Source organism: Ranitomeya variabilis, chromosome 3 (assembly GCF_051348905.1).
Source record: "Ranitomeya variabilis isolate aRanVar5 chromosome 3, aRanVar5.hap1, whole genome shotgun sequence".
Taxonomy (NCBI): domain Eukaryota; kingdom Metazoa; phylum Chordata; class Amphibia; order Anura; family Dendrobatidae; genus Ranitomeya; species Ranitomeya variabilis.
The window spans coordinates 52,013,243-52,038,099 of NC_135234.1; the positions used below are offsets into that span (position 1 = coordinate 52,013,243).

At 44.7% G+C, this 24,857-nt stretch overlaps 1 protein-coding gene across 4 annotated transcripts in view; it reads left to right on the forward strand.

Annotated features, from left to right (window-relative positions):
* NRIP1 (nuclear receptor interacting protein 1) overlaps nt 1-24,857 on the forward strand; it is a 100,741-nt gene that overhangs the window by 63,067 nt on the left and 12,817 nt on the right. The window contains exon 1 of one of the 4 annotated variants that reach the window (XM_077294035.1): nt 14,492-14,619. The exons of 2 other annotated variants lie outside the window; for them this stretch is intronic. The gene's annotated coding sequence lies outside the window, so the exon portion shown is untranslated. Of the gene's footprint in view, nt 1-14,491; nt 14,620-18,080; nt 18,152-24,857 lie in introns of those variants that run through there. One more of the 4 variants, XM_077294036.1, reaches the window with a different exon arrangement.

Here is a 24,857-nt window from a genome sequence, read left to right on the forward strand (position 1 = left end):
GCTATAGAGTTCAAGTCCTCTTTCTCTCCGAAGAAGCAATTTGCATAGATTTTCCAAACATCCCTCAACATGTTATGGGGACTGGAATTTAGTGATGTTCCTATAAAACAAAATGTAATGTCCAGACCAAGTTCTACATGCAGCCTGTACATACACAGGGAAAATATAGATAAAGACTTCACCAGTATGTGCCCATTTACCCTGGCCGATAATCCAAGCTATGCTCATTTCCCTATTATTGGCCTGTCTAAACACTCATTGAATGAGCAAAAAATGCTTGTTTACTGAGTGAAATTATTTTTAAGCAAGATTAAAAATCATTGTTGTCCTTGTTGACAGCATCGTCCTGTGTAATCGGGTGATGTGCTGCTGAGAAGATGATGGTTTATGTTCACAGAATGATCGTATTAACAATCGTTCTGTGTGCATGGAAGTGCGGTCAGGATGGCCAAGCGGGACGTTACATGACTGCGGGACGTTACATGACTGCGGGACCTTACATGACTGCAGATCAGCTGGCATGTAGCAAATCGACAGTCATTTAACTGCCTACCAGACTTAATGGACCCTAAAGAAGCTTTGTTTTCCAACAGATATTTTGCTTTTAATCTCCTATTACAAGGAATTGTGTGTAAGCCCCTAGTCTATGGTACATAGACCAAACAAGTCTCCTGAAGTGACCTCGGCAGAAGCTCTAAGCTCTTAGATTTCAAATGTCCTTCAATGGATTCTTGATTTCTTGCTTCTGTTAATGTGATTCTTCGAAAGTATTTATAAATGCGACATTAATATTAGCAGTTTTATCCAACAGATACAATTTCCACTATATACGTGAACCCCACTTCTCTCATCTTCCTTCACCCCAATAGACACAGTTAGGCTACGTTGTATGAAAGTCACCCGAACTCTCTGATTTTGGTCGTCTGATGTTTATGGGGGCCTCATGACTTTCTCCCAATGTCATCTGTATATCAGAGCCCAATCCTTTTGCTTTGAGGAGAGATAAGTCACTGGCAAAGGAGTTTGTCATTCCACTCTCTACCTGATAAATACACATGAACCCTTGACCAAGCTGAGCACTCGTGTAGGGGAGTCAGAAGACATAACCATTGGCTACAGTTGGTAAGAAGTAAGAATCAATTTGCAGGACCAAGACCTTCGGCCATTACATAACTGCCTCTTGTCTGACAGCGTTCACGGTTCTTCTTTTCATTAGCCAGCTTGATTGGCCTGCCTGGCGCGATAAGTTTGCTAATCAATAGAAGAGTGGTGGTCGATGTCAGCTAAGAGGTGGTTTTACTTCCAGTCTAGAGGCCACATGGAGGTGATCAGCCTGTGACAGTGCTGAGGTGTTATGGAAGCCCAGGTTGCTTTGATAGCAGCCTTCAGCTCGTCTGCATTGTTAGGTCCGCGGTCTCATCTTTCTCTTGACAATACCCCATAGATTCTCTATGGGGTTAAGGTCAGGTGAGATTGCTGGCCATTCAAGCACAGTGCTACTGTTGTTTGTAAACCAGGTATTGATACTTTTGGCAGTGTGGACAGGGGCCAAGTGTTGGAGAATGAAATTTCTGTTTCCCAAAAAGCTTGTTGGCAGAGGGAAGCATGAAGTGCTCTAAAATTTCCTGGTAGATGGCTGCACTGACTTTGGTCTTGATAAAACATAGTGGAACTACACCAGCAGATGACATGGCTCCCCAAACTATCACTGATTGTGGAAACTTCACACAAGACCTCAAGCAGCTTGGATTGTGGAGTTTCCACTCTTCCTCCAGACTCTAAGACCTTGATTTACAAATGAAATGCAAAATTTACTTTCATCTGGAAACAACACCATGGACCACTGAGCAACAGTCCAGTTCTTTTCCTCCTTGGTCCAGGTAAGACGCTTCTAGCGTTGTCTATTGGCCATAAGTGGCTGAACACAAGGAATGCGACACTTGTAGCCCATGTCCTGGATACGTCTGTGTGTGGTTACCCTTGAAGCAATGACTCCAGCAGCAGTCCACTCCTTGTGAATCTTCCCCAAATTTTTAATGACCTTTTCTTAACAATCCTTTCAAGGCTGTAGTTATCCCAGTTGCTTGTGCACCTTTTTCTACCACACTTTTTCCTTCCACTCAACTTTCCAATAATATGCTTGGATACAGCACTCTGTGAACAGCCAGCTTCTTTAGCAATGACCTTTTGTGGCTTACCCTCCTTGTGGAGTGTGACAGTGACCGCCTTCTGAACATCTGTCAAGTCAGCAGTCTTCCCCATGATTGTGGAGCTACTGAAACAGACTAAGGGAACTTTTTAAACGCTTAGGAAGCCTTTGCAGGTGTTTTTAGTTAATTATTCTAATTTACTGAGATAATGACTTTTGGGTTTTCTTTGGCTGTAAGCCATAATCATCAACATTAACAGAAATAAACACTTGAAATAGATCACTCTGTTTGCAATGACTCTATATAATATGAGTTTCGCTTTTTGCATTGAAGAACTGAAATAATTAACTTTTTGATGATATTCTAATTTTGTGAAAAGCACTTGTTAATTGCAACCCCTGCACTGTAGTTATGCCCCTGTAGATATGGGGCCATAACCATCAAAGGTGAGAATTCCCCACTGCTCCTAATTTTCTTCTTTTGTGGTGATATTTTTGGAGGCTTTGGAAACAGTGAGTAGATTTCTATAGAATTAACGTGATCAACCCAGAATAAATTCATTACCTTGAAGGACCTCGTAACCTGACTTTGGCATGTCCCCCCAGTGCTGAAGTCCTAATATTTCTTCACGATCTGTTAGACGTCATTCAAACCAGAGGGTCGCTTTACATATGGTAGCTGAAATAGCCGTTTAATTATAATATTACCACAAACCCTCCTACGAGTTGGGAGGCTGATATTTCAGTCATACATTAGTGTTCCGGGGAGATAATATGCCCCTGGAGAGGGTCAGCTCAGTATTAGCTTTCCTGACCAGTTATTCTCAGGTACTTTGTAAGGTTATTTCTCCACCCGGTGTGTACATCAGCAAAGTTATTTTTAACAGTATCGGTTGGGGGCCGCGCATCCTCCGAGGCTTTGCACGTTGCTAATAGCCGCTTTCTAAGTATGTACCTCAACAGCAGTTTGTTTTTGGACAAGGCCGCGACACTTAATGCATGTGTACGGGCCTTACATTAGATTCATCCATAGATCCGTTGGATCATTTCTCATACAGTGGGGCAAAAAAGTATTTAGTCAGTCAGCAATAGTGCAAGTTCCACCACTTAAAAAGATGAGAGGCGTCTGTAATTTACATCATAGGTAGACCTCAACTATGGGAGACAAACTAAGAAAAAAAAATCCAGAAAATCACATTGTCTATTTTTTTATTATTTTATTTGCATATTCTGGTGGAAAATAAGTATTTGGTCAGAAACAAAATTTCATCTCAATACTTTGTAATACATCCTTTGTTGGCAATGACAGAGGTCAAACGTTTTCTGTAAGTCTTCACAAGGTTGCCATACACTGTTGTTTGTATGTTGGCCCATTCCTCCATGCAGATCTCCTCTAGAGCAGTGATGTTTTTGGCTTTTCGCTTGGCAACATGGACTTTCAACTCCCTCCAAAGGTTTTCTATAGGGTTGAGATCTGGAGACTGGCTAGGCCACTCCAGGACCTTGAAATGCTTCTTACGAAGCCACTCCTTCGTTGCCCTGGCGGTGTGCTTTGGATCATTGTCATGTTGAAAGACCCAGCCACGATTCATCTTCAATGCCCTTGCTGATGGAAGGAGGTTTGCACTCAAAATCTCACGATACATGGCCCCATTCATTCTTTCATGTACCCGGATTAGTCGTCCTGGCCCCTTTGCAGAGAAACAGCCCCAAAGTATGATGTTTCCACCACCATGCTTTACAGTAGGTATGGTGTTTGATGGATGAAACTCAGTATTCTTTTTCCTCCAAACACGACAAGTTGTGTTTCTACCAAACAGTTCCAGTTTAGTTTCATCAGACCATAGGACATTCTCCCAAAACTCCTCTGGATCATCCAAATGCTCTCTAGCAAACTTCAGACGGGCCCGGACATGTACTGGCTTAAGCAGTGGGACACGTCTGGCACTGCAGGATCTGAGTCCATGGTGGTGTAGTGTGTTACTTATGGTAGGCCTTGTTACATTGGTCCCAGCTCTCTGCAGTTCATTCACTAGGTCCCCCCGCGTGGTTCTGGGATTTTTGCTCACCGTTCTTGTGATCATTCTGACCCCACGGGGTGGGATTTTGCGTGGAGCCCCAGATCGAGGGAGATTATCAGTGGTCTTGAATGTCTTCCATTTTCTAATTATTGCTCCCACTGTTGATTTCTTCACTCCAAGCTGGTTGGCTATTGCAGATTCAGTCTTCCCAGCCTGGTGCAGGGCTACAATTTTGTTTCTGGTGTCCTTTGACAGCTCTTTAGTCTTCACCATAGTGGAGTTTGGAGTCAGACTGTTTGAGGGTGTGCACAGGTGTCTTTTTATACTGATAACAAGTTTAAACAGGTGCCATTACTACAGGTAATGAGTGGAGGAAAGAGGAGACTCTTAAAGAAGAAGTTACAGGTCTGTGAGAGCCAGAAATCTTGATTGTTTGTTTCTGACCAAATACTTATTTTCCACCAGAATATGCAGATAAAATGATAAAAAAACAGACAATGTGATTTTCTGGATTTTTTTTTCTCAGTTTGTCTCCCATAGTTGAGGTCTACCTATGATGTAAATTACAGACGCCTCTCATCTTTTTAAGTGGTGGAACTTGCACTATTGCTGACAGACTAAATACTTTTTTGCCCCACTGTATGTGCAGGTATTTTATTGCACCTACCTTTAGGCCATAGATATCATTGCCTTTATTGGTGACCTATGTCAGTGTTTCCTATCTTTTTATCAGGTTGGTTGTCATGTTAGATAGTCGTGTCTTTTAACAAAGACTGATCACATCTATTTTCTGAAAAGGAAGCGACCCGTCATCTGAGTAGTTACCCGGGGAAAAGGTGAAAGAAAAATGTCATCGGTTCTGAAATTGTACTTCTTTGTCTATTCCCGTCAGCTGTATTTCAGGACATTTTGGACACTACGTACAATTCTTCTATGACTGCCAATCAGGGGTGGGAGTGTGGTTGGACCAAGAGGCACATAGACTTGTGGTGATAATTTCCTGATTATAAAACACTGATTTTATTGAAGCAGCCTAGTAATGACAAATCGTTGGAATCAGGGTCTCAGCCCCTAGAGTGTGCTGCTCTCAGATTATAGAGCAAAAACCTGCTGACGGATTCCCTTTAAGCAGGACCAACCCTTTTTAAAAGGCAGCGATCAGCTGGTCGCAAAGTCTGGCTACTGCAAGGGGATTTGGACAGGTTTGGAGAAGCTCCTTCAGGTCTACATCCGTGCTTATCACTCCGATTTAATTCAAGAGTGATAAACCTACATTTGGATTTGTTCCCTGTCACTTCTTTGCCTTTTGCGTGCTATTATGCTGACTTGTGCCGTTTTGTTTCGCTACTCTTGGGTGTTACTTCCTTCCAACTATGCAGAGGTGTTCAAAATAGATTGTGTGATACATGGCGAGTGAATCTGATCGCTCTGGAAGGTATTGGTCTCCCCGTCACCTCTTCTGTCTTTCCCCCAAGGACATCTGTGACCTATACGCTAAAGATGCTTGGAGGCATTGTCATTGTGAGCCTCACTAGCTGGAATTCGCCCGCTCTGACCAAATATAACCACAGTTACTGATGCTAGACGTGAGCGATACCATCAGCGCCCCGCTGCAGAAATGGATTCCTTCTTATTTACTTTCTATATTCGCTCAGCCCCATTATTTCCATCTGTTTGATGCAATCTAAGTCAATATTAGCCCCAGCTGAAGATTTAAAGGTGAATTCCCTAAGGTCAGAATAATAATTTATTTTAGATTCCTAGTTTACATTTCCATTAATGAAATATTCCTTTTTTTTTCTAACTCAGATAAAGGGATCGGTCTTCCCTGGTGTCTGTAGATTGTACCTGTCTGTATTAAGAAATTGCTTAAATAACAATTTATCTTTTGTTTCATTTAGAATGTAAGTCCCCAAGGACAGGGTCCTCTCCCCTTTGCACCAGTCTGTCATTGTAAATTTGTTTACTATAAACATTATCTATAACCCTGTACGTAACCCCTTTTCTCATGTACGGCACCATGGAATTAATGGTGCTATATAAATAAATAATAATATTTATTTGACGTCAAAGTATTCTCCAATTTCTCTGATCATCATCCTGAGGTGATATTCCAACCAATAAGCTTTTATCACCCATGTTGGATTTGTAGGGTGTCTAATCCCTCGAATGGGGGCATCAGTCCTCCATCCCTCAAAACCGGTTGTGCGGAGCAGCAGTCAATAATGAGCAATATCCTCCATACAACTCTATGGGTGGTACAGAAACAACCTAGACTGGGGTCCGGCAGTTAGACCCCTACTCATCTAACCTTTAGGAAGTCGATCGTTTTTGACAAAAATGCCGGGTGAAATAGCGCAGCAAGCTCTGGTATTTTGTAATGACTGCCACCATGGCGAAAACCCTACTGACTATTATAGGGTATGGGCTTTGTGGGACACCACCGATATTTCTGGTGTTGCCTTTATTTCTAATATTGCCTTTATTTTCCCTTTTCTTGATTCCTGTAATGTATCAGAAATAATAGGACAGGTGTAGACAAGGATCGATCTGTAAATTTCACTCATACGGTCACTGCTATGCCTTAGGGTATGTTTCCACGTTCAGTTTTGCTTCAGGCTTTGGTCAGGATTTTATGCAGGTAAAATCCTGACCAAAACTGCACCTGAGGTCACTGGCAGGTCACCTGCGGTGTGCCTGCGTGTTTTGCTCATAGTAGCAACATGCTGCGTTTCGAAAAAACGCACCACGCATGCGTTTTCGTGGCAAAAACGCATGCGTTTTTTAACGCATAGTGGAGTCTGGATTTCATGAAATCCCATCCACTATGCTGTAACATCTGGACGCTGCGTTTTTGACGCTGCGGAAAAACGCAGCATCAAAAACGCAGCGTTTCCTGAACGTGGAAACATACCCTTACATGATGGGAGTGCCTGTTTAAGTGAAAGCGGAGACCTGCTCTGTGAAGGTCACCATACACAATAAGTAGCTGAAAGCTCTCTCGACTGACAGCTATTCCTCCCATAGACTTGGATGCTCTACTTGCTCGAGCGTGAATGTCTTCTCAGTGAGGATAGTAGAATTAGGCCCCCATACACATTACACAGCTGTAAATCGACAGCCATCTCTCCTGACTCCGCCATGTAAAAGTATTCTCCGATCGCACCTGTGGTCTCTATGAGAGAGCAAAAGCCAAACTGCAGTTTATCTGTAGGCAGAACAAAACGATCAACCTTTGGAAAACCAGTGTGCGGGATCCTTCTCTCCTCCTGGATCCTTCTCACATAAACATTTATCTGTTATGTATGGGGCCCTTTAAGGGGTTGTCTGGCCTTAGGCTACAAGTCTACAGTCACTATGTGACTGCAGACTTGTGACTGCTCACAAGGTGCGCACTGAATACATGCAGTCAAGTGCCAACTAGACGTGCAAGGCAAGTTTATTGACGTCCGGACACGTCTAGTCAAAATGTGCCTGGAAGTATACAAATCATGGTCATGCTCCCGGCACTGACCCTGGAGAATCCTTGCAGAGTGCACGATGAGAGGGTTCACAAGTTTGCAGGCACATAGCCTACAAGTCTGCAGTCACTCTAAGGCCAGACAACCCCTTAGGCCACCGAAAGACTCCTCTGGTAGCAGCTTATCTCTCAAAAGAATAAAAGGATTGGATATGTTATAGTCCAACATGCCTTTCCACAATGTTCCTGCCATCAAACCCAATACACAGTAGATAGTCAGCTTGTTTGTCCAACATTCTCCTTGGTAGACCAAAACTGACCATTTCATTACATATTATTAATATTAAAATGGGATTACCTTTTCTTGACTTTACTAGAGTTGTGCGAATCAGTTCGCAACACCCTGGTCCAGCAGCCACAATGGTAATCGAAACTTCCTACTACATGCGACTTTCACCTACATCACTTTTCTAACTAATTCTGAAAAATATATCTTTTCATGAAAAAAAGCATGAAGCACATAGTGGCTAATGCCTTAGTAATGTCACTAATTGCTTTCCTAATTATTTCCCCAAACCCCTTCACTAATTGTATTACGTACACTATAGGTCCGACCCAACACATTGGCGTTGATCACCAGAATAAACTTTGGTGCTGTCTTGTAATCTATAAGAGAATATATTAGGTTTGCTGCGTTGTTACGTGTGGGGTTTTCTATATCAGTATTTTGTAAAAATGAGTATCACAACAATGAAAATGATGACAACCCGAAAGGGTTAAGAGGAGACCACATGCCCGTCAAAGACCTTGTTTTTCATTTTGCCTTTCATACTGGCACAGATCCGGCTAAGAGCAGCCCAGATTAGTTCAGAAAACCTTTGAAGAGATTTAAGATGTCCTTCAGCCAGTTTGAAGGTTTTTGTCTTGTAAATCCAGTACAAGGACGCCTGCAGGCATCTCGACCCTTGCTGTGTTGCTGATGCATCTCAAGGTCAAGCTAACCCGCCCTGTGACATTCAGCACACAAAAAATTATGCAGTGAAACTGCTACAGCATCCAGCCAACCAAAACTTCTCCGCTCATCAGTAAACGAGGTGCTTATTTTTTTTTTTTTCCATTTTTTTCCCCCTGCTGTAAGACATAATCCAGGATTTCTGCTGTGTGTGATGACAAGGTCATTTCTTACTTAATTAGAACACATGTAAAGAACAAAGCTAAACCGCTTCAAAACAGCTTTGTCGTAGATAGAAAGGATTTCAATTATTTAAAGGGATCTTCTCCCATTGTAGAGCTGAGTCTTCATTTTAGACTTTTTGATCTTCCTTCTGTTATAAGGTGGTCGTATACCCAAAGATAATTCTGCCAATTTTACCAATAATTAATTGTTGAAACAATAATTGATGCTTCTGCCATGAAGACGGGGGTATCTCTTCCATTTGGCAGAAATTTATTGGACTGTTAGCGAGACCGTTTTCTTCCCTTTTGAAGGCATGCTAATTTGCTTACGAGTCCCAAGAAACATTACAAGTATAACTCCTGACATCAGCTGAATTTCCAAAAGAAAAATTGGTACCTTTCTACAGCTGCATCTCACACAGCCAACCACAATCCTATCCTGTACTGATGAGGAGTAGTGATGAGCGAGGATGCGCGTTACTCAAGTTTCTCTGAGCACGCTCAGGTGGTCTAGTATTTCTGTGTGCTCGGAGATTTGGTTTATATCGACGCAGCTGCATGATTTGCGGCTGCTAGACAGCCTGAATACATGTGGGGGTTACCTGTTTGTTAGGGAATCCCCACATGTATTCAAGCTGCCTAGCAGCCACAAATCATGCAGCTGCGTCGACATAAACTAAATCTCCAAGCACGTCGAATTACTCGGAGACCACCCGAGCATGCTTGGAGGAACTCGAGTAACGAACATACTCTCTCATCACTAATGAGGAGTAAATATTCCGAAACAGTGTTGTCTACAGATTGGCCAATATCCTTGGTCATGTTTCAATGGTTGGACATTGACTTACACGATAGTTACTTATCAGATGCACTAGATAGATCATTTACATAATTCAGTTCATTTACATAATTTCTCCCAGGAAGCATTGCTTGAAAAGTCCCAATTGCACATTAGATAAAACATGTCGTGTGGAGTCATAGATGAGATGAATCTGTGCTGCACTTTATGTACATGCTCAGTAGTGAGGCAGCACTGTGGAGTCATAGATGAGATGAATCTGTGCTGCACTTTATGTACATGCTCAGTAGTGAGGCAGCACTGTGGAGTCATAGATGAGATGAATCTGTGCTGCACTTTGTCCATGCTCAGTAGTGAGGCAGTGCTGTGGAGTGGTAGATGAGAGGAATCCGTACTGCACTTTATGTACGTGCTCAGTAGTGAGGCAATGCTGTGGAGTTGTAGATGAGATGAATCTGTGCTGCACTTTATGTACGTTCTCAGTAGTGACCAGTGCTGTGGAGTTGCAGATGAGATGAATCTGTGCTGCACTTTATGTACATGCTCAGTAGTGAGGCAGTGCTGTGGGGTCGTAGTTGAGAGGAATCTGTGCTGCACATTATGCACATGCTCAGTAGTGAGGCCGTGCTGTGGGGTCGGACTCGGGGACTAGGAGTTGGGAGCAAGGGAAATTGAGGAGTCGGAGGTCTGGCTTACCGACTCCACTACCCCGTTTTAGACCTCATCCCAAAAGATTCCTAGAAATACCCTATTATATGTAAATCCTCTTCCCTTTTGGCTCCTATTTGTGGGGCAGTGCTACAATATACAAGGTTGTTGGAAATTGTGATGTGATGGCCTGGACTTATATACCTGGCAAATGTCCACAAAGGAGAGGAACTCCTGGTACTTCACCCACCGAGTATGAATTTTGCGGCACTTGTCTTTAGCACTGCAAGTATAGTCAAGTTAGAATCCTCCAAATATGTTAGATATACTTCTATCATGTAGAGGTGGTGAAAATTGATTTTTGGAACTCAGTCAATCGGCCATGTCAGTGATTTCTGGCCACTGGACGGGAGCCTTGAGGACCACCTGTTACCTGACAGCACACAAGGCTCTTCTTTTAATTAGCCGGCTTGGTACTACATCACATGTGCCTTACACTGCAATGATGACGTAAGGTTAGAGGCGGTTCTTCAGGCCCGCCACAGATTACAGACGTGGCCGATTGACCGTGTCCTGCAAATTGACTCGCACCAACTTTACTACTGTGTGAACATTGGTCCATTCATAACAGAAATTTGTCCTTGTCCCGGCTTCACACATGCAGAATATATTTTATATCTAAGGCTAGGTGCTGCGCTGTAGTACCAGGCATTCTTGAATAATTGGGGAGATATTTAGACCTTTACAAGAAGACTTGTATTGCTGAGGAGAGTGACAATTGAATATAATCTGACCAGTCCAATTACTCCTTCCCAGTACATTCACTGGATGTTATGACTGTTGACACATAATCTACTCAGTCTGATATATTCTGCTTAGTGGTACAGTTGAAGAACATAATTGAGACACATTAGCCTTCAAATTTTCCCGAAGGTACAAGATGTAATATGGTGAAATCCTGACATTTTATCCCACTGGGAAGCTGAGCCAGGTTGATTGTTCCATTGCCTGCTACTTCCCGCTGAGATGGCGGCTCAAGGAAGCAGATGAGCTAGCGCCATAATGGAGGGAAGAACACTAATTCTGGTGTTCCAATCTCTATAGGTGCACTATCCTGCCCTCTGCAAAATGGATCTTCAAATTGGGAATTTCTTTCAGATATATGAAAGATTGTTTGGTAGACTTCATATACCGTAGTGAATGACAAGAAAGTATGAATTGGGTTTTCCAATTTCAGAAAACTTGTTTCTCCTGGTGGCTAACTTTAGATAAAAAAAAAATACCTCAAACTCCCTGGATCTGATATCTGCGGCCCTGACGTCGTGTCTGCGGCCCTGACGTCGTGTCTGCGGCCCTGACGTCGTGTCTGCGGCCCTGACGTCGTGTCTGCGGCCCTGTCGTCGTGTCTGCGGCCCTGTCGTCGTGTCTGCGGCCCTGACGTCGTGTCTGCGGCCCTGTCGTCGTGTCTGCGGCCCTGTCGTCGTGTCTGCGGCCCTGTCGTCGTGTCTGCGGCCCTGTCGTCGTGTCTGCGGCCCTGTCGTCGTGTCGGCGGCCCTGTCGTCGTGTCGGCGGCCCTGACGTCGTGGCGGCGGCCCTGACGTCGCGTCGGCGGCCCTGACGTCGTCTCAGACAACATACAACGATGCCGCATGGGAGACTCAGCGCTGGACCTGAGGAGGGGGAGAATGAAGCATGGTTTTGTGCCGTGAACAAAGGTTTTCTAAAAAACAGAAAACTCCTTTATCGGGACAATGGTAAAAAATATATATATTTTCAGTGTTGTTCTTTTAGCTAGCAAATATCATTATTAGGCCACGTTCACATGTTCAGTATTTGGTCAGTGTTTTCCCTCAGTATTTGAAAGCCAAAATCAGGAGTGGAACAATCAGGAAAAGCGTAATAAAAACACGTCACCCCTTCTGTATTTATCACTCACTCCTGGTTTTGGCTTACAAATACTGAGGTAAAATACTGACCAAAAACTGAGCGTGTTAACGTGGGCTTAGGGTTTACTCACACAGCTGTATAACATGCCCTAGTGCCATTTAATGTTCTGCTATTTTTTTCTCATGCCAATTCGCCACGTGATTCGATATTTGGATCACACGCACCCATGCAAGTCTATGGGTGCGTGTGAAACATCAGACTGCAGTGCACTCAGATGTCATCTGAGTGCAGTCCGATGTACGCTCACACAGGCAATGGAGAAGATGGAGAAATTAAGTTCTCCGTCTCCTCCGCACCTGTTCCGTGATGCTCATGTGGATCACACTCGGATGACTCTCGGATCAAACTCTGAGCCAAGTGTCATTAGCATATTTGGGCCGATTCTCTCGAACCCTTAAAGGAATTGTTAGATGAGTAAACATTTTATGCAAGATGCTGGTTTAAAAAACAAAATCAATAACATCAATAAATAATAATAATAATTAAGAAACACCACATTACTGAACTGCCACCGCTTCCGTTCCAATGCTGTGAAGTCCATGGACTTCTGCGAACATCCTGTTACAGGCACATGTGATCCCTGCAGCCAATCACTATTTATTGTAGATCACTTGTGTAGGTCCATGTGACTATGGTGTCAGAGAGCGGTGGAGTGAGTCCGGTTACTTTTTATTTTTCTTTTTTTTTTTATCAATCTGAGAATTCCAAAAATACTCTCCAGACAATCCCTTCAGTATGTTGTTTGTCTCCTGAGTGACAGATGGTTCCGATAATGGAATTCTAGAACAAAAATCCAGGTTGTGTTATTCTTAAACCCAAAGCATATTAGATAGCTTCACACGTGGTGGATTGTGCTCGACCAACAATTACGATATATAAGTTAGCTATAACTCATTTTAAGAAGTTTCTACATTTTTGTGGAGCCCCATCTGAAGGCCAGAGTACAGAATGGTTACAAGTAGGTGACCTATTTAGTCCAGTTTCATCCATGAAAAGTTGAGATTTATTTATTTTACTCACTTATATAGCGCTATTAATTCCACAGCACTTTACAGACCTTATCTCTGTCCCCATTGGGGCTCACAAGCTAATTTCCCTATCAGTATGTCTTTAGAGTGTGGGAAGAAACCCACAGAAACACGGGGAGAACATACAAGCTCCTCACACATGTTATCCTTGGTGGGGTTTGAACCCAGGACCCCAGAGATGCAAGGTTGCAATGCTAACCACTGAGCCACCATGCAATATCTCTTTAATAAGAGACCTTGTGCCATGTACTGCAACATCCACTTTATGAATAATATGTGATGTGCCCTTCATTTGTTAACCCCTTCCGTTTATACGTTGTATCTGCATTCAGTTGACCTCTTTATATCGTCTATCACAGCGTTTATGGCGGTCATACATGGCGTGATTTTTCACAATTTTTAGGGATCAAGTCGTTTTCCGTTTGGACAATAGCACTTATCACATTGGACAAACGGTCGTGTCTCTCGATATGACATCTGTCTCAAGGGGACCATCTGTCAGACATTGTGAAAAATCATTTGAATAGACGTCTGCTATGTCGACCAGTCGGCGCGGTCATTCACACCCGTGTCTGCTCGGTGGTACGCATTACAAAATGACTGCAAAATACAGCCGGGGATTGGACTCGGCTGGATTAGGGAATTCCAGAACCTCATGATATATTAATGTAGAAACTTTGGAGGCTTTTTTTTTTATTATTAAATCCATGTATTTGGGGCTAAAAAATAATTTTTGCAATTAAAATTTTGCACCAAGAGTATTTGTTTATCTGACGATTTCTGGCTGCAAAAGTGAAGAACTAAGAATCCACCAGCGAATTCATCATTCCTGATGGGGAATTTGTCATTCTATTTGATTTCCTCTCTGCTGATTTTGAAGTGCAAACCACATTAAAGGAAGTTTAAAGCAGCTTCTTAAAGACAGGTAATAGAGTTTGCCAACTCTCCTTCCTCAATGAGCTCGCTGACAAATGTTCAGTTAACTCATTCTGCAGCCAGTATTAAACAGTACAATACACCGTATATAAAAGTTAAACGATGCAACATTTTTAATGAAGCCCAATTGAAAAAAATGATTTTTAGCCCCAAATACTTGCATATTATGAAAATTAAAAGTTACCCCCAGATGTGTCCATAGCTTAATAGTTAGATAATGATGAAATTCATCACATTCATCCACAATGACTGCGCCTCTCTGGGAATGTAGCTTGGCTGTCAGGAAGAGGAAATGATAGTCTGTGTATCTTAACATAGCCAAAGTTTTCCAGGATCTCCTCGCTGTAAGCGGAAAGTTTCCTCCTAATGCCAGTTCCTTGTTTTGCCTCCCTACTTCAGAGGAACTTGCCAAGAAGTGTCAGATGTGTCACTCATTAGTCTGACGGCTAATTGATGTGAGTTTATTGACCAAGACACGTGATTGCGATCGGTTTCTTGCTTTGCTGTAAGTTTCCCCATCAAGGGAATAGAACGAAATTGACATTTGAAAATTATGAGAAATGTGTAAGAACTGATATTTCAGGGGGAATCTGTCACCAGATTTGACAAAACATCCTGCATAAATTAATAAATAGATCTCTTATACCTGATGAGGCCAGTATACTTATTTTGAAAGTCCATGTCACAATAGCTGTTGAAAGTTTCCCTGTATCATATTAAAAATGAGCTTTTTCTGAGTCCAGCGTTTTCATTTCAGGATTACACAGCCAATGTTGATATGGATTATCCAAGTATGGTCACCGGCCTCATCAGGTCTAAGAGATCTACTTAATAACATATGTAATTTGTATTGTGCACCCTTGGGACGTATCTGCCTTTAACTCCATAACGTCCTATGAGATAGAATTTTGTCATAGGTCACTAAGGTAAGCCAGTTCAAAAAATGGGGATGCATTTTTAAATTTTTTTTTTCAGGTTCTGTACATTTTTTAACCATGGAAATATACCGGTATTTAAAAAAAAAAAACTTTATTACTTTAGTATTGCCATAATTGTACAGCCCTGAAGAAAAATGTCTGGGTCCTATAAGAATTAAAGTCCTACTTTCAAGTCAGTTTTTAGTTGCAGGGGGGGTTATGTTGCATATGAAATAGATGTAAGAGTTAATACCCCTCCCAAAAGATGTCCACTGTATAAGGGCATGTAGGTGGGCATTATTCACTTATCTCATGAAGATGACCTGTTTCTATATACCCTTTTAGGCATTATTCACACATCAGTATTTGATCAGTGTTTTGTGTCCAAAACATAGAACAGGTGTCAATCTTTCAATTATAGTTTTTTTGTCCGCTCCACTCTTGGTTTTGTCATACAAACACTGGTGCAAAATACTGACCAAATACTGACATGTGAATGAGCCCTTAGGGTGTTATAGGGACCCTCTCCTATTAGCCAGAAAGCAAGGACACCTCTCCAGTTCCTTGTATTGCACGGACACCTTCTTAGGCCGGAGACACACTGGTGCGAGAGACGGCCGAGTCTCGCTGGTTAAAAGCAAGCTGTGGCACCTGCACTCCGGAGCTGAGCGTGCAGCTCCATGTATTGCTATGGAGCCGCACGCTCCGCTCCGGAGTGCAGGTGCCACAGCTTGCTTTTAACCAGCGAGACTCGGCCGTCTCTCGCACCAGTGTGTCTCCGGCCTTATCTGAATACTTTACGGTATTTCCCTGCAAAGGTCATTGCAGGAAAACGACCCAGAGCAGGTCCCAGACGGTTCCCGTGGGGAAGAGACCCTGACATCGCATTTGGCTTCCCCCTAGCCAGGAGTTTCAGGCCGCTCTGCACACAGATGCACACAGAGTTTGAGACAACTCGCCGAGACGCCCACCTCCGTGACTGATAAGGAGAGGGTGGTCTGGGAACGAGGAAGGTTGTACCGGGAGACAGTACCTGGAAAATCGCAAAAGGAGTGGTTGAGGGAAAGACAGCTGGTCTTCCCGCAGCAATTCCAGGGTGAGTTGTTACGGATTGCCCATGAGATCCCGCTAGCTGGACACTTGGGGATCAGCAAAACTAAGGCCCGGCTGTCTCAACACTTCTATTGGCCTAAGATGGGGACAGATGTGTCAAAGCCTAAATTAGAAAGGCTCGTAATCTCCACCATGACCACATTCTTTAAGGGGTTGTCTTTAATGAGATGATAATAATAATACTAATAATAATAATTTTTATTTATATAGCGCCAACATATTCCGCAGCGCTTTACAACTTATAGAGGGGACTTGTACAGACAATAGACATTACAGCATAACAGAAATCACAGTTCAAAATAGATACCAGGAGGAATGAGGGCCCTGCTCGCAAGCTTACAAACTATGAGGAAAAGGGGAGACACGAGAGGTGGATAATAAGATGATCCCTTTAAAGGCTCGTGCACATGACTGATTTTGCTTTCCGTGGTTTTCACTGATAGAATATCATAGGTACGAGTGCTATCGGGGCTGCGCAATGCCCAATTTTTTTTTCCTCGGACTGAGTGGTCTGCAGAGTAAACCGGAGACTTGTCTGATTTTGACTTGAGTATCAGATCAAAATCCGCAATGCCAGCCTATGGGTCCGTGAAAAGTCGTGCCGCACTCTGATGATTGAATGGAGAAGGTGGAGAACCTTTTTTTTTATTTTTTTTTCTTTCCACGTCCGAGAAAAGCTGATGCCGCTCTGACTAGATTGTAAGGCCATGTTCACACATCGTTCAGTATTTTACATCTGTATTTTAACAAGCACAGAAGTGGTGATGTGTGTCTATAAGGCCGGGGGTCACACTTGCAAGTGCAATGCGAGAAACTCGCCTCAATACTCGGGACCGGAGCATTCAGCTGCATGTGTTTCTGTGCAGCTGCACGCTCTGCTCCCGAGTGCCGGCGGCAGTGCCGGGTATTGAGGCAAGAGACTCGTGTAAGTTTCTCGTATTGCACTCGCAAGTGTGACCCCGGCCTTATACGTATCCTCTGATTGTTCCACTCCTGGTTTTGGCTTACAAATACTGATGTAAAGTCCTGACCAATTACTGAGCGTGTGAATTCGGTCCTATCAGAATAATTGGACCGTTTGTCTCGGATGTGGAGTAAACGGTCGTGTGACCTTACCCTGTGAGAATCATAGTTTTGTGAGTTCTCTTTGCGTTAAAGTTACAGTAAAGTTTACTTTCGGTCAACAATTCATAGTGGAAATCCACACGGAAAGTGGAGCATCTTTGTATAGTGTTACTGGTATCGGCCTTTTCTACTTCTTCGTACAGCAGGCCTGACCGTGCAGAGCTGCCTTTCTCTCGCCGCCCCATCATCGCACATGTCCTACTTTCCTGACCTTGTTCTTGGATGGAATGCCGCTGAGGTCACTGGTATATGCGCTGGATTATCACTTCGCTGCCAGTAATGTGGCCGGTGAACGTTTCCCATAATTGTCCGTGATGGGATACTGGGAATCTGCATGGACAGGTATTTAAGCAGTACATTAGCTAATCCAATGCGCTGCTTTTAACCCTGTAATTGCCATGTTTGTGCTCCCATAAGGATACGGGGTCATGAGGGTCATTGTGTCTTTCTACTGCCCCTCTAGGGACGGCCTCGGCCTTCTAACACGACTGCTCTAGTTCAATGCCATGCTGTGACAGATCCCCCCCCCCCTGTTGTTTCTGTGCAGTTTCCGGCACCCAAAGGGTGGAAAGATTGTTGTAATTGGCACCCGCAGCTGCTCTTCCTTTTGACAGGGGATAATTTTGCATCCAATGCTTTGTGTGACAGCTGCCTAATTGGGCATTCTCTCCTTGTAGCAAGCATGCCTCCTTCAAGCCTCCCCGCTGACAAATGGTGGCGGATTATAGATGGGGACATGCTGACCCATTCGACCTTGCTGAGACTGCAAGGAGGAGTCTGCCGCCTCATGCAAGAGGCTTCGGGTCAAGTAAAGGACAAGGTCACGAGCCAGGTGGGGAAGCGGGTCCCCTAACACATGGCCGCCATCCAATGTCACCGTGTCAAGGGCGATGGCTGCGTTATTGATTATCGTCCCTTTCATGATGTCTCATTGCGGCTGCTTATATATTGGATGTCGGTGATTAAAGTATGGTGCAGTGAGCAAGCCGTGGAGAGCGGATATGATGATATGGACATTGATCTATATCCTTGTCATTGGAATTAGTCGAAATGTGTGATACCGTCACCAAACGGCCAAATCGCTGCGTAGTCAACATCTCCGGCTCGTAAAAAGTTATTTCTTGTTTTTTTTTTCTAATTATTTTGTGACCTTTTTGTATTCCGTCCCTGTCGCCAATTTGTATCGCACGCCGCTTTTGTGTCGTCTCAGAAGTATCCGGGACGGAACGTTGTGTTTGTTATTAGATGTTAACTCTTTTTTTTAATTCTTTTTCTTCCTCCTCTTCCTCCTTTTCGTGAAAGGTTAATAAGATGTTTCATGGCCGAGTGCTCCTTATAGAAGCGGAGGGGAATAGCTTGGCAGATTTTTGTGTCTTGGCCTCAGACGTCTCTGGACAAAGAGGATACCTGCTGTTCGATGCTATAGCGGCATAACAAACCGCGCACGGACGATTCCGTTGTTACCCAAGTGTAGCGACACGAAGTCAATTAAAAAAAAAACAAAAACGTATTTTTGTTTGTTTTTTTTGCAATGGAACACAGGCGACAATCCTTAGTACGCAATTATTTATTTTTTTATTTTTTTACGATGCATTTGATCCTTCCCCTAAGATATAATTGCAATCCCCGGAGGTAAAATCCAGTCAATGGACCCGAGAGATGAATCAGTACGCTCCAGTCTTCTTGGGTGTGTGTGTGTGTATACGTGTTTAATGCTGACCTTGTCCTGCATACGCTTAGCTGCTCAGAGTGATTCGAGCGTAGTAAAGGTTTTAATCCTATGCCGTGACACACATACTGTTGATTAGTACCAGTAGGTGTCTTAGAGGATATTCTCTCCTCCTTTTCGTACTGGTCAGGACCTGGGCACTGGGGAGTCAAGTCGAAGGAGAGGGAAGGATGCATTTTCATTAGTATTCTAAGGAAGCCGTTGTGTCTGCAGAACAAATTGATTGCCACGCCGTACCTGCGCCGGGCACCAGCGCTCGCCAACAGAGAGAGAGAGAAACATAGAGGTAGGCTTGTAATCTGTTGTTACCGTATCGCAAATTGAAGCATTCCTAGATTATTTTCTGTCGGGAAGATTGAATTATAATTAAGGCTAAGCCAAGTGCAATCTTTGTTCTACCATCTCCGTAGGTTTGGGTTATATAAAAGTTTGGATTATTTTTTATTTATTTTCCGGCAGTGGACCTTATCGGATGTGAAGTGTTCGGTAGATAACTGCGTTTGCTAGGATGCTTTTGGCTGGAAACTCCCAAGCCGAGGTCCTTAGCGAAAGTGACCAGAGATGGTCTCTTGCTTCCTTGTGATGTTGGGTCTACTATGTGAACCATGCGCTGTTTACACTCACAGCGGAGGCAGCTCGAGTATTTGTCTTTTTCCACTTTCGCAGAACAGAGCCTGCCATTAACATTACTGGGCAGGTGGCAGACGTACACGAGTCTTAACTCTGCATGGCAGCTTATGGTATAATATGTGGAGGGGGTGGAGAAGGTGTCTTCAGGGGAAAGACCTTACAAGACCTTTCTCCTATGTGGGATGCAGTATTGAGACATGTTGGGCGTAAGAATATAAATATGTGATGTCATATATAATTAGATACATGTGATATGTATAATGTATGCATCAGTCATAAATATATAAAGTGTTTTGTGTATTTCATGCACATCCCCTACAGGTCTAGTTACAGGTATCCCTCCAAATCTTGAAGAAATCAATCAAACTGACAACCTAATTAACATACAAGTAGGCTCTCATGGATATTCCTACAAAACCACATCGCAGCACAAAGTTCTTTTAAGTATAGTCTAATAATACCCCGCTTTTACAGTATTTTTGCTACTTTTACGACTTTTTCACCTACAGTTTGTAGTAATAGGGTAGTTAATAACATACCGTATATTACCAACCCCTTCAGTCTATCAGGTTCATCACTCGTTTAGATTTTAAAGAGGCTAAGCTTCCTGTGCAATATGCAGTCTATTGCTCTCTGATATCAGCCATTCATTCTGGGGAAAGATCTAGTAATTGTTAACTTGTAAAAGCCAGAGAAGTCCATTAAATAAATGGATATGACTTTTTTCTAATGTCATGGTGGTGGATTATAATGTTGCTGGTTCTTAAAAGGGGTTGTCCAGGACTTTAACATTGATTGTTTTTCCTTAGGATAGGTCATCAGTGTCTGTTCGGTGGGGGTGCGACACACCGTACCGCCCGTCGATTAGCTGTCCCTCAGAGCTGCACAGCACAGGTTCGTCAACTGTATAGTGGCCTGGCCCAGACATCCGCCACCTACGCACATCCGCCGCCTACTGCTCATCTGCCACCCACTGCACATCCGCCACCCACTGCACATCCGCCACCCACTGCACATCCGCCACCCACTGCACATCCGCTACCCACTGCACATCCGCCACTTACTTCACATCCGCCACGTACTGCTCATCCGCCGCCTACTGCACATCCGCCGCCTACTGCTCATCCGCCGCCTACTGCTCATCCGCCGCCTACTGCTCATCCGCCACCTACTGCTCATCCGCCACCTTCTGCTCATCCGCCACCTTCTGCTCATCCGCCACCTTCTGCACATCCGCCACCTTCTGCACATCCGCCACCTTCTGCACATCCGCCACCTTCTGCACATCCGCCACCTTCTGCTCATCCGCCACTTCACATCCTCCACCTACTGCACATCCGCCACCTTCTGCACATCCGCCACCTACTGCTTATCCGCCGCCTACTGCTCATCCGCCACCTACTGCTCATCCGCCACCTACTGCTCATCCGCCACCTACTGCTCATCCGCCACCTTCTGCACATCCGCCACCTTCTGCACATCCGCCACTTCACATCCTCCACCTACTGCACATCCGCCACCTACTGCTTATCCGCCACCTACTGCTTATCCGCCACCTACTGCACATCCGCCACCTACTGCACATCCGCCGCCTACTGCACATCCGCCGCCTACTGCTCATCCGCCGCCTACTGCACATCCTCCACCTACTGCACATCCTCCACCTACTGCACATCCTCCACCTACTGCACATCCGCCACCTACTGCACATCCGCCACCTACTGCACATCCGCCACCTACTGCACATCCTCCACCTACTGCACATCCTCCACCTACTGCACATCCTCCACCTACTGCACATCCTCCACCTGCACATCCTCCACCTACTGCACATCCGCCGCCTACTGCTCATCCGCCACCTACTGCTCATCCGCCACCTACTGCTCATCCGCCACCTACTGCTCATCCGCCACCTTCTGCTCATCCGCCACCTTCTGCTCATCCGCCACCTTCTGCTCATCCGCCACCTTCTGCTCATCCGCCATCTTCTGCTCATCCGCCACCTTCTGCACATCCGCCACCTTCTGCTCATCCGCCACTTCACATCCTCCACCTACTGCACATCCGCCACCTTCTGCACATCCGCCACCTACTGCTTATCCGCCGCCTACTGCTCATCCGCCACCTACTGCTCATCCGCCACCTACTGCTCATCCGCCACCTACTGCTCATCCGCCACCTTCTGCACATCCGCCACCTACTGCTTATCCGCCACCTACTGCTTATCCGCCACCTACTGCTTATCCGCCACCTACTGCTCATCCGCCACCTTCTGCACATCCGCCACTTCACATCCTCCACCTACTGCACATCCGCCACCTACTGCTTATCCGCCACCTACTGCTTATCCGCCACCTACTGCTTATCCGCCACCTACTGCACATCCGCCGCCTACTGCACATCCTCCACCTACTGCACATCCTCCACCTACTGCACATCCGCCACCTACTGCACATCCGCCACCTATTGCACATCCTCCACCTACTGCACATCCTCCACCTACTGCACATCCTCCACCTACTGCACATCCTCCACCTACTGCACATCCTCCACCTACTGCACATCTTCCACCTACTGCACATCCGCCACCTACTGCTCATCCGCCACCTACTGCTCATCCGCCACCTACTGCTCATCCGCCACCTACTGCTCATCCGCCACCTACTGCTCATCCGCCACCTACTGCACATCCGCCACCTACTGCTCATCCGCCACCTACTGCACATCCGTCACCTACTGCTCATCCGCCACCTACTGCACATCCGCCACCTACTGCACATCCGCCACCTACTGCACATCTGCCACCTACTGCACATCTGCCACCTACTGCACATCCGCCACCTGCTGCTCATCCGCCACCTACTGCACATTAAGAGCGTTGTAGCGTTCCAAAAGCCTAGGCCTAATGCTGTGTTTTTTTCTTGGTTTAGAGCTTTCAAATAAATGATGTTTTTAAGAATATTTTTTTACTTGTTTTTCTAGAAAAATTTCTTTTACATTAGCTGGACTTTGTTTTTTCTCTTCATGTCTACTTACCTGAAACTTGGGCCAGGATTTGTCAGTGCACCGCACCCCTTGTGGATCATTGCCTGCATCCGTGAGCTGATGTGAACTTTGGAAGTTCGATTTGTATCAAATGTTTTCAAATCAAATGCGTCTCCAGATCCCAAAGCATATGAAACATAGGGCTTCCAAAATGCATATATTTTCACCTGTCTCTGGTCCTCACCTGTCCCTCCACACAACTCCACCCCCAGTCCTCCAGTTTTCTTCTAGGTGCCTTGGTGCTCTTCGGCACCTCTGGCAATGACTAGACCTCGCTACGCCATGTTGTCATGGGCCGACACACATCATGACATCAAGATGCATAATCAAGAGATCAGAAGACCACTACGAAGGACAGGAGGCATGTAGAAGAGGACCAGAGGATTGGGCAGAGAGCTGTGCGAGGGACAGATGAGGGCCAAGTAGGGGCACATTCCCAACTCTTTATGACCCAACAAAATGGTGGCTGCTGTATTCACCTAAAACAAAGTGCAAAAAATGTTTGTGTTTTTATCTTTTTAAGCTGAGAGGGGGACATCCAACTAAATTCAGAAATAACGTTATATAGAAGCTTGATCCAAAATGTACAGTTCCAAAACATCTACAAGATGTGATTTCTTTGTAATTTGCAGGAATCTGTACGATCCCTACTGGCGTTTCTCATCATCTCATCCAGCGCATTGGAAATGACACAAATATTTACGCACCAGAACATATGATGTAATATTATCGAATGTCCGTGCTAAGACATCATCCGATAAAAAATGTACAAAGCACAAAGGCAAAATAAGTTGTTGATTCAGTGACATGGCCGGTACAGTGAGCGTATTGTCTTTAGCCGAGAGTTCATTTATCGGGTCATTTAACTGATGTAAGTAGGTACAGCATTGTACTGAATGTCTTTATGCCAAATTAGCCGAGTGGCTAGAGTTTAGCGTGAGGTCATGGACTTTAAATAAATGTATGCTTTGTTCAATGCTAAGACTGCATGGCAGGTTTATGCAAAGTGCTTTTCTAGCAAACACTGTGAGATCTGGTCAGAGCTCCTTTATCTTACTGTACCTATATGCTCTCGGCTAAATTGCAATCTGCAGCTTTTTATTCAATACCAAGGAAAATAAATTGTATGTGCTGTTAAGATTCACGAGGAAGGAAATTATTGGAGCCAACTGGGAAAAAGTACAATAACCCCAAAAGAGCAAACAAGTCATCTAGGAGGTATGAGACCCTTGGAAACAGTACAAATAGGCTTCAGCGGACTTGTATGTAGGCACGTGGAGAACAGTGCCATACTATGGAGCAATAGGCACCCTGGTGTTTGGCATTGTATTACGAAGATCTTCAGCAATGGTTCTAGAGAAGAATATGTCACTTAAGGTACCTTCACACTGAGCGACTTAACAACGATAGCGATCCGTGACGTTGCAGCGTCCTGGATAGCGATATCGTTGTGTTTTACACGCAGCAGCGATCTGGATCCTGCTGTGATATCGCTGGTCGTTGCTGAAAGTCCAGAACTTTATTTGGTCGTCAGATCGGCGTGTATCGTCGTGTTTGACAGCAAAAGCAACGATGCCAGCAATGTTTTACAATGGTAACCAGGGTAAATATCGGGTTACTAAGCGCAGGGCCGCGCTTAGTAACCCGATATTTACCCTGGTTACCATTGTAAAAGTAAAAAAAAAACACTACATACTCACCTTCTGATGTCTGTCACGTCCCCCGGCGTCCGCGCTGCTGCTCAGAGCTTCCTGCACTGAATGTGTCAGTGCCGGCCGTAAAGCAAAGCACAGCGGTGACGTCACCGCTGTGCTTTAGGGCCGGCGCTTACACAGTGCAGGGAAGCTGAAGGCGAAGGACGCGACAGACACGGCAATGTAAGTATGTAGTGTTTGGGTTTTTTTACATTTACACTGGTAACCAGGGTAAACATCGGGTTACCAAGCGCGGCCCTGCGCTTAGTAACCCGATGTTTACCCTGGTTACCCGGAGACTTCGGCATCGTTGGTCGCTGGAGAGCGGTCTGTGTGACAGCTCCCCAGCGACCACACAGCGACCCTGCAGCGATCGGCATCGTTGTCGATATCGCTGCAGCGTCGCTTAATGTGATGGTATCTTTACACGGCATCTGATG